General features: G+C 36.7%; 1 pseudogene; it reads left to right on the top strand.

The window, feature by feature from the left end:
• The first annotated feature begins 4,839 nt into the window (after positions 1-4,839).
• On the top strand, positions 4,840-5,332 carry LOC118729662 (annotated as a pseudogene).
• The last annotated feature ends 6,289 nt before the right edge of the window (positions 5,333-11,621 follow it).

Here is an 11,621-nt window from a genome sequence, read left to right as displayed (position 1 = left end):
ATTATTTCTCATCTTGCCAGTCATCCTGGAAGGTATGTATTTCAATCCCCTTCCTACAGATGTAGAAATCAAAATTCATATAAGTTAAATAATATACCAAAGGTCACCCAGGAGAAATTACAAGATCAGAACTTTAACCCAAAATAAGTTGAATTCAGAACCCGTGAGCTTCCTACTGACCTTTCTATCATTCAGCTACAAAAACTGTTCACACAGTAAACATGGAAATTGTTGACAACATTGAATAATTAACATCTGTATTACAGACAAGCAGCAGTAAATAAAAAGAGAGTGAGTATTGGTTAATGCCATGTTCTTTTAGAAGTCACACTGCTTGCTTTTACTCTTTATATAAATCTAGATTGGATTTTAAATTGGCTTTTAAAAAGACTGACCTAAGCAGGTATTAACCTCTTCACAGATTTATTTCCTTTCATTCTCTTGGCCCAAGTTGGACCTGGTATCATATTAATCAGCTTCTGAACATTTACAAATAAATTATAAATTCAGAAACCTGACAGCCAATCTTAAACATCTCTGGTAGGAAAGAATCCACTACACTCATAGACACCAAAGTGAAAGCAAGAGGCAGTTTCTGTCCACCCTCCAGTTGCCCATCCTCTCCCCTAATGGTGCTTCTACTTTCTCTTGTTTGAGTCAACTTAGTGGCACAGCAAACATCAGTTTGTATAAAATTCCCTCAAAAATGTTCAAGGCAAACCTAAAATTCAGCAGGACTTAGCACAGCTTCCTTTTCATTTTAAATACATAACTGGCTGTGAAGAATCAAGAATCTGGGAGACAGAAATGAATTGCCTTCACCCAATATAGACAATAACACTGCATAATTTAAAAGAAAAATGTCACAGGTTAATTGGTGTCAATGATTTGTTACATCTCCCAATAGAAAGGACTACAGAAAGGACTGTCAGTATTGCTAAGTGCTAAAAATCTTTCCAATTGATAGGCAGCTTGAAAGGTCAAGTGTATGGAAAAAGTGGTAAGTAATCATTTTAGCATTTATTCCCATATGTCACCATATAATAAATACCACTTGTTATGCAGTCTTAAGGTAATGAGGCTATACAGAATCAGAGAAGTGTGTCTTTTCTTAAAATTCGTATGAAGCTAAAACTTTATATATAGCAACTGTGAATCAAGAAAAATGACCTCTTTTCTAATGCAAACATGTTAAGTAGTACATTTTTTAAATGTTTAGACCATGTTGTGTTATTCAAAGATCTTTAACAGTTTTTTTCTTTCATTCAGTAAATAAAAGTGAATTTGACTGTTCAAGCCATTAATGGTAATGATGGGTCTTATTAGTAATCAGCATTTTGCAGCTATTCTAAGGACAAATTTAGCTAAACTCAGCATGTCAAATTAGAGCAAAGATTTTGATATATTTTCTCCTTCTTTTCACATTATAATGACTTCTCTCTTTATTTTGAAAAATGGGTGATTGCGGAAAATTCAAAATGTTCTTGGGTGCTATCCTTCCCTTTGAAAAAGGGTACCCATTGGGTTCAAATGGGCACTCAGCTTTAATGCCTGCAAAAATTCTGTAATTTTATTTTATTTCCACATCTCAAATAAGCTCAAAGAATATTACAAAATGTATATGCATGTACAACTCTATTTTATTATTGCTCAGTGGCTCAGATAGTAGTTATAATGATCATAAATATCTCTTGCACAAGCATTAGTACCTGTGTAGTAAAAACCTTATTTCACACAATATATATCATACTATATAGATGTGTAACCTCAAGTCTTACCTGAAAACTAGGCAGGGTTGATGCACAAGTGGATTACTTCATAGGTGATGCCAGGAATAGGAGTGAAGAATGAGAAGGACATGATGGTTAATTTTACATGTCAACCTAACTGAGCCATGTGATGCCCAGATATCAAGTCAAACAATATTCTTAGTGTTTCTTTGAGGTGATTTGAGATGGGAGTTACATTTAAGTCAGTAGACTGAGTAAAGTATATTGCCTTCCCCATGTGGACTGGCCTCATCCAATCAGTTGAAGGCCTGAATAAAACAAAAAGGTTGGCCCTCTCCCAAGTAAGAGAGAATTACCCCTCCTTAACTTTTTTTTGAACAAGGATATCAGCTTTTTCCTTCCTTTGGATCCAAACTGAAACATTGGCTTTCCCTGGGTAGAGAGCCAGCATTTTCACCCTGAAGATTCTCTCTCTCTCTCCCTCTCTCTCTCCCTCTCTCCTCACCCATCCCTCCCTCCTGCCCTTCCTCCCTCATTCCGCATGTTTCTCTTGAGAATCTAATATTAGATTATAAAAGAGAGAAGGGAGAGACGCCTATATAAAGCCATTATTAAGTTGTAAAGCAATGTGGATAACAGGTACTCAATCAATTGCAGAGATACAGGATGTATCTCAGAAGTGTCCTCCAGCAGTTCTGAGTTGCTCACCAGTGGCAGGTGTGCTCACATAGTTATCCCAAAACCTAAGTCAGAGAAGCTCCAGGGCAGGAAACAAAAGACCAGCACACACACACTTGAGTCAACTGGCTGTCAGCATAAATTTTGTAAAATCCCGCGTAAAACTATTGGCTAAAATTAGGGGTGATTTAAGCTAAGTGAAATAAGCCAGTTACAAAAAGACAAATGCCATATGATTACACTTATATGAAGACCAAATTCAGAGAGTGAGAAAGTAGAATGGTTTTTCCAGGATCTGGGAAAAGAGGAGAATTGAGAACTGTTATTTAATGAGTAAAGAGTTTGTTTTGCAAAATGAAAAGAGTTCTGAAAATTGGTTGCACAACAGTGAAAATATATTTAACACTACTGAACTGCACATCTAAAAATGATTAAGATGATAATTATACATAGCATGTCATATCTTTTAATAAAGTTTCTGTTTAGTTAACAGAAAGATGAGTAGTTTTTGTTTATGTTATGACACGGTAAGGAATGAGAGAAAACATTTGTGATACCAAATGCTTAAGAGAAGTAAATATCAAAATTGCATGAGAAGTTTCCATTCCAGCACGTAAGGATTTTGGGAGTTGCCACTCCATCTTAACAAGTAAAAAGCTAAACAAGCTGAAAAAGCAACAACTTTCCCTAGAACCATAAGAAAAGTGAGGTCACAGGGCAAACCGCCAACATTGAAGAAACCCACTGGAGGACACAAAAAACCCCAACCTCCCAGAGTTGAAACCCAGGAGCAGCAATCTCCATGGAAACCTGAACTTTAATGGACAAATTACCAGAGATCCAGACTGGACAAGTCTGAGAGGTGAAAAATTGAGGGGGACCCAATCATTAGGGAGCCCTCATTTTTGTGAGTTTTAGCTCCAGGAGCTTTATCAAGTTCTCACAGTAAATACTAGAAGAAGATCCCTTGAGCTTCTCGGAGGGAGAGTTGAAAAGGGGTGATTTGGAAACACCTTGAAAAATTCCATTCTTCTTAACAAAGTCTGCACTCAGGAGAAACGATTCAATCAGAGCCCAACCTGCTGGAGTCTCATCAGAGCCTAACTGGCCTGGGAAAGAGAAATCGTCACCTCCAGCTGGGCATCTGGGCATAGTTCTTCACCTGGAGGAAGGGAGGCTCCCAACTCAGCAACTGCAGTCAACCTGTCCCACCAAAGTAAGGAGGACGAGGAACTGAGAAGTATGTGTGAAGTTTCCATGTAGAGGGACAGGCTCACCAAAGGACTGACACCTAATCATAAGATCATACTTTCTTTCTCCCAATACCTTACCACCACATTACTGAAGGCATATTTATAGCACCTCCTTGCCTGGCTATCCAGGAAAAATTACAAGACTATTAAAAGAAAAAAAGAAAAAGAAAACAGTTCAGAGAGACAGAGAAAGCATCAAAGGCATGGCAGGGATGTTGAAATTATCAGAATGGGAATGGAAATTTTAAAATAACAATTATGATTAATTGTTATTAATGCCTAAAGATTCAAATGGGTAAAGGAGAGAGCATGCAAAAAGAGATGGGTGATTTAAGCAGAGAGATGAAAAGTCTAAGAAAGAACCCAAAAGAAAAGGAAGAGTTAAAAAGCACTGTAACTGAAAGAATGACTTTGATGGACTTATTGGTAGAGTGGACACAGCTGAGGCAAGTAACTGCGCTTGAGGATATCTCATTAGAAACATCTGAAATTAAAAAGTAGCGAGAGAGAAACTTTTTTTGAAAAAAGTACAAAACAGCATATTTATAACAAATACAAAAAGTGTGCCCTAGCTGGTTTGGCTCAGTGGATAGACCATCAGCCTATTCTGAAGGGTCCCGAGTTTGATTCCAGTCAAGGGCACATGCTTGGGTTGCAGGCTCAATCCCCAGTAGGGGGGCGTGCAGGAGGCAACCAATCAACAATTCTCTCATCATTGACGTTTTTCTCTCTCCCTCTCCCTCACTCTCTGAAAGCAATAAAAATATATTTTTTTAAAGTGTAACATATGGGAATACCAGAAGGAGAAAGAGAGAAAGGAACAGAAGAACTATTTGAAACAATAATGACTAAAAATTTCCCCCAAATTAACATCAACATTAAACCACGGATTCATGAAGCTCATAAATAAAAATGGCTCAGAAAAGAAAAGAACCCCACACCTAACAAAAATCTTATTGTTTTCAAGCTTCAGAAAATCAAAGATAAATTTTTAAAAAATCATGAAAAAAATAGAGAGGAAAAAAGCTTTATCAATAGAGGAGATATAATGGTTTCACTTGACTTCTCAGAAACCATGCATCAAGAAGAAACTCAACTGAAACAGTTAAAATGTCCCAAGAACAAAAACACACCTAGGATTCTGCACAACTGAGAGTACCTCGTGGAGACACGTGAAGGTCAGTGAGTTGGTGCGGAGTTCATCTCGGAGCGCGTGGCCAGGCTGGGATGGATTCCTCTTGATACTCCTCCGTTGCTGGACTGGGCTCTGTGGACCTGCAGCTGCAGCATCTCATCCAGGTGGAGACTCAGAAGCAGCGCTTCCAGCAGCTGGTGCACCAGGTGACCGCACTTTGTTGGGAGAAGTGGGAGGACAAGCCTGGGCCAGACTTGGTCACCCGGGCTGAGGCCTGTTTTGTGAACTGCGTTGAACGCTTCATTGATACAAGTCAATTCACCTTGAATCGACTGGGACAGATCCAGAAATCCAAGCCAATCTTCTCAGAAAGCTTTCTGACTGATTTCAGCATTCCCTTTTTGGAAAAGGAAGGTAGTACAAGGATGTCTGAAGAAAAGGCTATGGGGGGATTGGCTCCCACCTTTGGCACTCTGGAAGCATCTAGTCATGTGGGAATGAACAAAAACCAATATTTCTGTGTGTTTGGGATTTGAGGGTCATATGTGTATTTGGATTTTTTTATTTAAATGTTAATCTTATGAAAGCAATTGTCAGATGAATGGAAAATTTCCCTATAATTTGGATAGTGGAACTGCCTTTTGTAATTTGATAGTGGGACCACATGGGCAAAAATCTGTCATTTGTGTGAATTCGTTTCAATTGCCTAGGAACATTGATACACATCTTAATGTCTCTGAGAAAGGGTGGCAATGGGAGAAGATTTATTTGGTAGTTAACTAGTGTTTGACCATCAGTGTTGGGGGGAAAAAATCTATGGAATATTCATACAATACAGTTCAGCTTTCTAATTTTTCTCCCTTTCTTATGCTGTGATTTACTTAAGTATCTATATAAAGTATGGTCTTGAGGTAATATAGGTAGCCTGAGTATCTAGAAGCCTTTAATTATAAAGGAATCTAGCCAGTGAGCATGATTCTCATTACTAAAGTGCCACAAGGAAGAAGTTAACTTAACCTTGTATGTCAGGGTCAAAGAAATTAAAAAATGGGCCTAAATAAGTTGTAAAGATTTCAACCTGTCAAAAATTAACAGCAGTTTCAAGTAGAGATACATGCCTAATGTTAATCAATCAGTATATATTCCATATATTGCATTCTCTTGATTATTGAAACAAAAGCTTCTACAAGATTCAACAACAAAAAAAAGTGAGGGAGAATAAAGACTGTCTCAGCAAACCAAAATTATAGGAATTGGCTGCCAGTAAACCTGCCTTGCAAGAAATGTTAAAATAAGGTATTTTAAAGAAAAGTAAAATAATATAGATCAGAAACTCTAATCTACTTAAAGAAAGAAAGAGCTTTGGAGAATGATAAGTGAAGGTAAAATAAAAAGGTTTACTTTTATTGTTCTTTATTAATCTAACATATAGTAGTTTGGTCAAAATAATAACAAGAATAGATTCAATTATGTAAGCTCATGTATGAATATACATATCAAATATATGTAACCACATATAAGTTATAGCATATATGTGTGTGTATATATATATATGTATATTATATGTATGGTTATCTATTAGTAAAATGAATAGCAGTAATGATACAAGGGACAGGAGAGAGGAATTAGTATTTTTCTGTTATTATAAGGTACTTGCACTATCCATGTAACAATATAGTGTTATATGAAATTATACTTAGATTAGTTGTAAATGTATATTGCAAACTCTAGGGAAAGCACTACAAAGAAGTTTTTTAAATAGAAGTAAACTTGTTATGTTATGAAAGAAAAGTAAATGGAATCATACAAAATGTTCATTTAAAAGCAGAAAAGAAAAAAAAGTGTAAAAGACAAAAATAGACAGATTTGGTCTAGTAGAGTTCACATTTGGTCATTGTCCTGGTACAGATGATATATGGAAAATATCCAGCACATTTTAAAGTAATAATAATAATTTGCATCCAATTTCCTGCTGTACTTAAGTTGTCCCCACTGTGTGTAGGGGTGTGTCTTTGTTCATCAACATGAAAAGCAAATCTCCTCATTTGAGTCAGTATCTCTTTGTGCATTAAAATCAGACCTCTCTCACCCCACTCACTATCCTGCAGTGGTCTGGGTATCATTTCTGATATGCTTACTCAAAATTATTATTGTTTCTACTACCTAATTAATGCCTCATAAAAATAAAAAATAAAATGCTCTTTCTACAGATTGCTATTTGCACCTTCCATCTTCAAAACATTTTTCTAAATATATTACTTCCTCTATAGTATTTATCTATCAATATTCATTTACTTATTTTTTTCATTTAACAATATTAACTGAGGACCTATTCTAAGCATCCATTCCGCCTACTGAGAAAAGAGTGAGCAGCATGCAGTCTCCCTGCTTCCTAGGAGTTTATTTCTTACAGGAGAGCAGAGAAGTAAAAGGGCAATTTTAATCCTGTGCTAAGGGCTACTAAGGGATTAAGAGAGAGAGAGAAAGAGAGATGAACTTGGGAAGAAAACCGTTTGACTCAGCCTGACAATGTCAGGGTAGATTTCACAGAGAAACTAACACTTGATGAGATGCCTGGAGACCAAGTGGAAATTAGACACAGGAGAGCAGAGAGCGTCGGGCTCATCAGAGGGTGCAGTACTGTGATGCAGATGCAAAAGGGGGAGCTTGTGGCTTATTGAAGAAAATGAAGCAGGTTCATGCCGCTGGAGCCCATGAGGCTGAGTGGTGGGAGGAAACAACAGAGTAAAACGCAGAAACCAGGCATACAACAATAATGATAATTTCTCTACACACTTTTCCTGAAATAGTAGTCTATGGAATAATCACTCCAGTTAAATATATTGATTGGAGTCACTCATACATCAACAAATGTTTCTTTGAAATCTATTTCTTTCCATGTGCTTTGCTTAGTCCCCTGGAATACAATGGAGAATACATCAAAATCACTGCCCTCATCAAGTTTACATTCTAATGAAGGAGACAGGCAATAAGCAAGTCAATACATGAATACATTTTTACTGTTTCCATAAGGGAAATATGCAAGGTGCTGTAACAGTGATGAAAAGGGTAAGGAGTCTTTTAGAGAGAGTGTCCAGAGATGGCCTCTCTCAGGAGAAAACATTTCAGCCAAGTCCTAAGTGATGGGGAACCAGGAAAGAGCAACATAGACAATGAAAAGGTATGCGCCATACTGAAGAGCCAGGTGTCTTCCTGGAACCAGAGGATGGCCAGGATAACTGGAACGTGGGCATGACAGAGACAGTGGCATGAAATGAGGATGGCCAAAAAAAGTGGAGTCAAGTTATTCAAGACCTTTTGAGCCAGTTTGGAATTTATTCTAAAGGCAAAAGGACTCATCCAGAGGGTGTTTTTAATTATTCATGCAAGTATCTATTGAGCAGGCAGGGAGATACAAAGGTGATTAAAATATGGTCAAAGAGGTGAGGGTGAGGCAAATGTGCAAATAAGTAGAAAGCAAAAGATAAGGTTCACTGAATCACAGCAGTCCAAAGAAAGTACTTTAGAAGATCAAGAGTGAGCCCACCCAAAGGGTTTTAAGCAAAAAAGTGGCAGGATTCAGTTTATCTTCACAATTAAAGAGAAAAATGCTAATTGATGGTACCTTCACTACGCCCACAGCCAATCAGAGTGAGTATGCAAATTAACCCAACAAAGAAGGTATTGATAAGTACAAGTTGGTAATTATAAAACAGTCACAGGGATGTATAGTACAGCATAGGAAATATAGTTAATAATATTGTAATACTATGTATGGTACCATTTGGGTACTGGAAATATCAAAAGGACCACTTTGAAAAAGTATTTTAATCTGAAAAAAGTTTTTGTATACAGATAAAGAGGAAATGTGTCCATTATCACTTTTCATGTTTATTATTTTGTACCATTATTCTCCCAGTGACAATTATTTCAAATTCATTTTAGCCCTATTAAAGAAAGAAGTTTATGTACAAACTTAGTTATCTTTTATTTTGAAGATTTTATAGGTAAAGTTAATTTGGCATTAATGGTTTGCCAAATAAAGTTGAAAATTCCCACATCACTTCACAGGTGCTATTCTTATCAGTATACCATCTAATGTGTAAACATGCAGTCAACAATTTCTTTTGTAAAATCAAGGTTATGGCATTTGGGGTATATTAATGGAATTGTAATTAACACAGCTAATGAAATGAACACTGGAGCCAAGGACACCATTAGAGGAAGCTAATAAAAGGCCAACAAAATGTAATTATCTTTCAAAATAGGCACATTTGGGTCATTGCTATTTTTCAAATATGTGATTATATAATATACCATACCTTCAGTGTATAAGATGCCCTCATATATAAGACAACCCAAAATTAAGAAGTCAATAATTTAAACATAAAACAGAACATATTTTTATTTAGTAATTACCACAGGCCTCTGTTGCATCATGCTCTCCTCTTCATCACTATTAATTCCAGACATATCAAGTTCTTCAACTTATGTTGTATCACTGCTGTCTTCTGAGACACTGTATATATATATATATATATATATATATATTAATATATATATATATATATATATATATATATATATATATATATATTCCACATAAACTGGTGGCATTTTCTGAGCTAACTTTGTTCGTGTTCTCATGAAAGTAAAGCACCATTTTGCCTTTCCTATAAAATCAACAATGTTCATTTCTCCTGCAAACATTCTTGCCTGACATTGAATAAGCTTGGTTGACACACATAAACCACTCTGGTGATGCTCCGTAATCCAAGTCTTAAGCCTCTACTCCAAGTTTGCCCATTTTGCTGGTTTCCCTCTTAAGGCCTTCTTTTTTTTTTTTTTTTTTTTTTTTTTTGTCATCTTAAGGAGTTGTTCTTCCTGTTTTCTCCACTGTCTGATCATATACTCAGTGGAAGGAGGTCCAAATTGTCTCTCTCTAACTCTATTTCCATGCTTTTTTGCATAGCTGATTACATTCAGTTTGAATTTTGCAGAATAAGACAATCACTTAACCAGTATTTATCTTTTTTTACTTTCTGACATCTTTATGGGCCCAGAATGCTCCCGTCCCTGTTGCATTTTTGCACTCTCTACCTCCACTTCCAATTACTGTATGGCATCAGCTGACATCAGTGGCAATAAGGCTCCTGATTGGAGGAAGCCTGTTTGACAAGGTATGGGCAGCTACACACCCGCACTGCTCCCCCTCAGATGACTTCCATGTATAAGATGCCCCTCGATTTTCAGTCTAACAATTTTAGGGGGGAAATGTGTCCTATACACAGAAAAATACGGGAGCAAATAGAAATAATGATTCCATCCCCTTCAAAAAGTGTTGCTGAATGAGAAACCTCCCTAAGGAAAGAGATTTTTGATGTAATGGTCAGTGCCACATCCTCTGTGTCTTGAACTATGCTTGGCACTTAGTAGATGCTCAGATGTATTTTTGAATCAGTGACTGGAAAGTTGATGTATCACATTCTGTTAGTTGACACTTTATAATAAAACCAGGAGCACTTAGGTTCTATAGCACATCTAAAATTGGCTGTCAGCATTATAACTGGGGCTATACCAGACCCCACAGTGCCTTCTGAATCACTGAAGGTACCGTGGCATTCACATTATATTACAACTGCATGTTATTTCATTCTGATCATCTGATCAAAGACCAGGATTTATACCAGAAAGAGAATATTAGTGAAGTTTTTCATAGACATCTAATTCATCCCATTGTTTAAAAGAGAGTACAAAATTGTGTCTCTCAAACTATATCCAATTTGCAGATATATATTGTGTGAACTTCAGATTTGTGGAATCTCTTGGAGAAAAATATATCTGACAACACTGTGTCCAAATTCCCATGTGGAATCAATAGGCAGGAACTGAGTCACTGACTTTAAAAAGATCACATAAATTTTTTAATTGATATCATTAGAGAGAAAGAAAGGTAGAGGGAGAGGGAGAGAAAGAGTGTGTATGTGAGGAGAAACATCAATGTGAGGAACATCCATAGACTGCCTCCCGCATGCCTTCTAATGGGGGTAGAACTCAAAACCGAGGTATGTGCCCTGACTGGGAATCACAATGGAAACCTTTCAGGGCATGGGATGATGCCCAACCAACTGAGCCACACTGGCCAGGGCAAGAGCATATATTCCTGTGTTACCACACTTTCCACTACTTTCTTCTGTCATCCAAGTCAGTGTTTTTTATTATAGTATTTGGACTATTTATTCTTGGAATAAAATTAAGAGGCCATAAAATACTTTGTATGCTTCACTTTTTAATATTATCTATGAAATTCAAGTTTGTAAATCCTGGCTAAATGATAAAGCACTATTGCTTTAGTGTGGCAAACCCAACCTTTTATACTCTGAGCCAAACAAACATGTTTACCCTTGTCTTTTCTCATTGACTCTCTATAAAGTTTATTCTAAACAAAGCTCATTTCTCCCAATGGACCATAGGCATTTGTTCCTGCCTGTCTTTGGCTCATTTTTCTTCTAGTGGAATTCTGATCTTTTTTTTTTTTTTCAAATGCTATCACCTCTCTTATGTGAAGCAACAAATATTTGTTCGATGTCTATGTAATGAGGACTTTTCTAGGTTCTATGGGATACAGAAGTAAATGAATGGCACACACCCTGTCAGAGCTTAACAACGGAGTCCTCAAAATGTATAATCACACTAAGATATGTGAATTTATAACAGGGGATCTAGAGGATATCGTGGAAGTACACAGTAAGAAGTGGTAAAGATCTGGAGAGGAGGGTAGGCTTCCCAGAGGAAATAACAATAAAGTTGATTTCTGAAAGGTGA

This window comes from Pipistrellus kuhlii, unplaced genomic scaffold, assembly GCF_014108245.1.
Source record: "Pipistrellus kuhlii isolate mPipKuh1 unplaced genomic scaffold, mPipKuh1.p scaffold_m20_p_3, whole genome shotgun sequence".
NCBI lineage: Eukaryota > Metazoa > Chordata > Mammalia > Chiroptera > Vespertilionidae > Pipistrellus > Pipistrellus kuhlii.
Note: the sequence above shows the minus strand (reverse complement) of the source record. Positions and strands in the feature narration are given on the sequence as shown.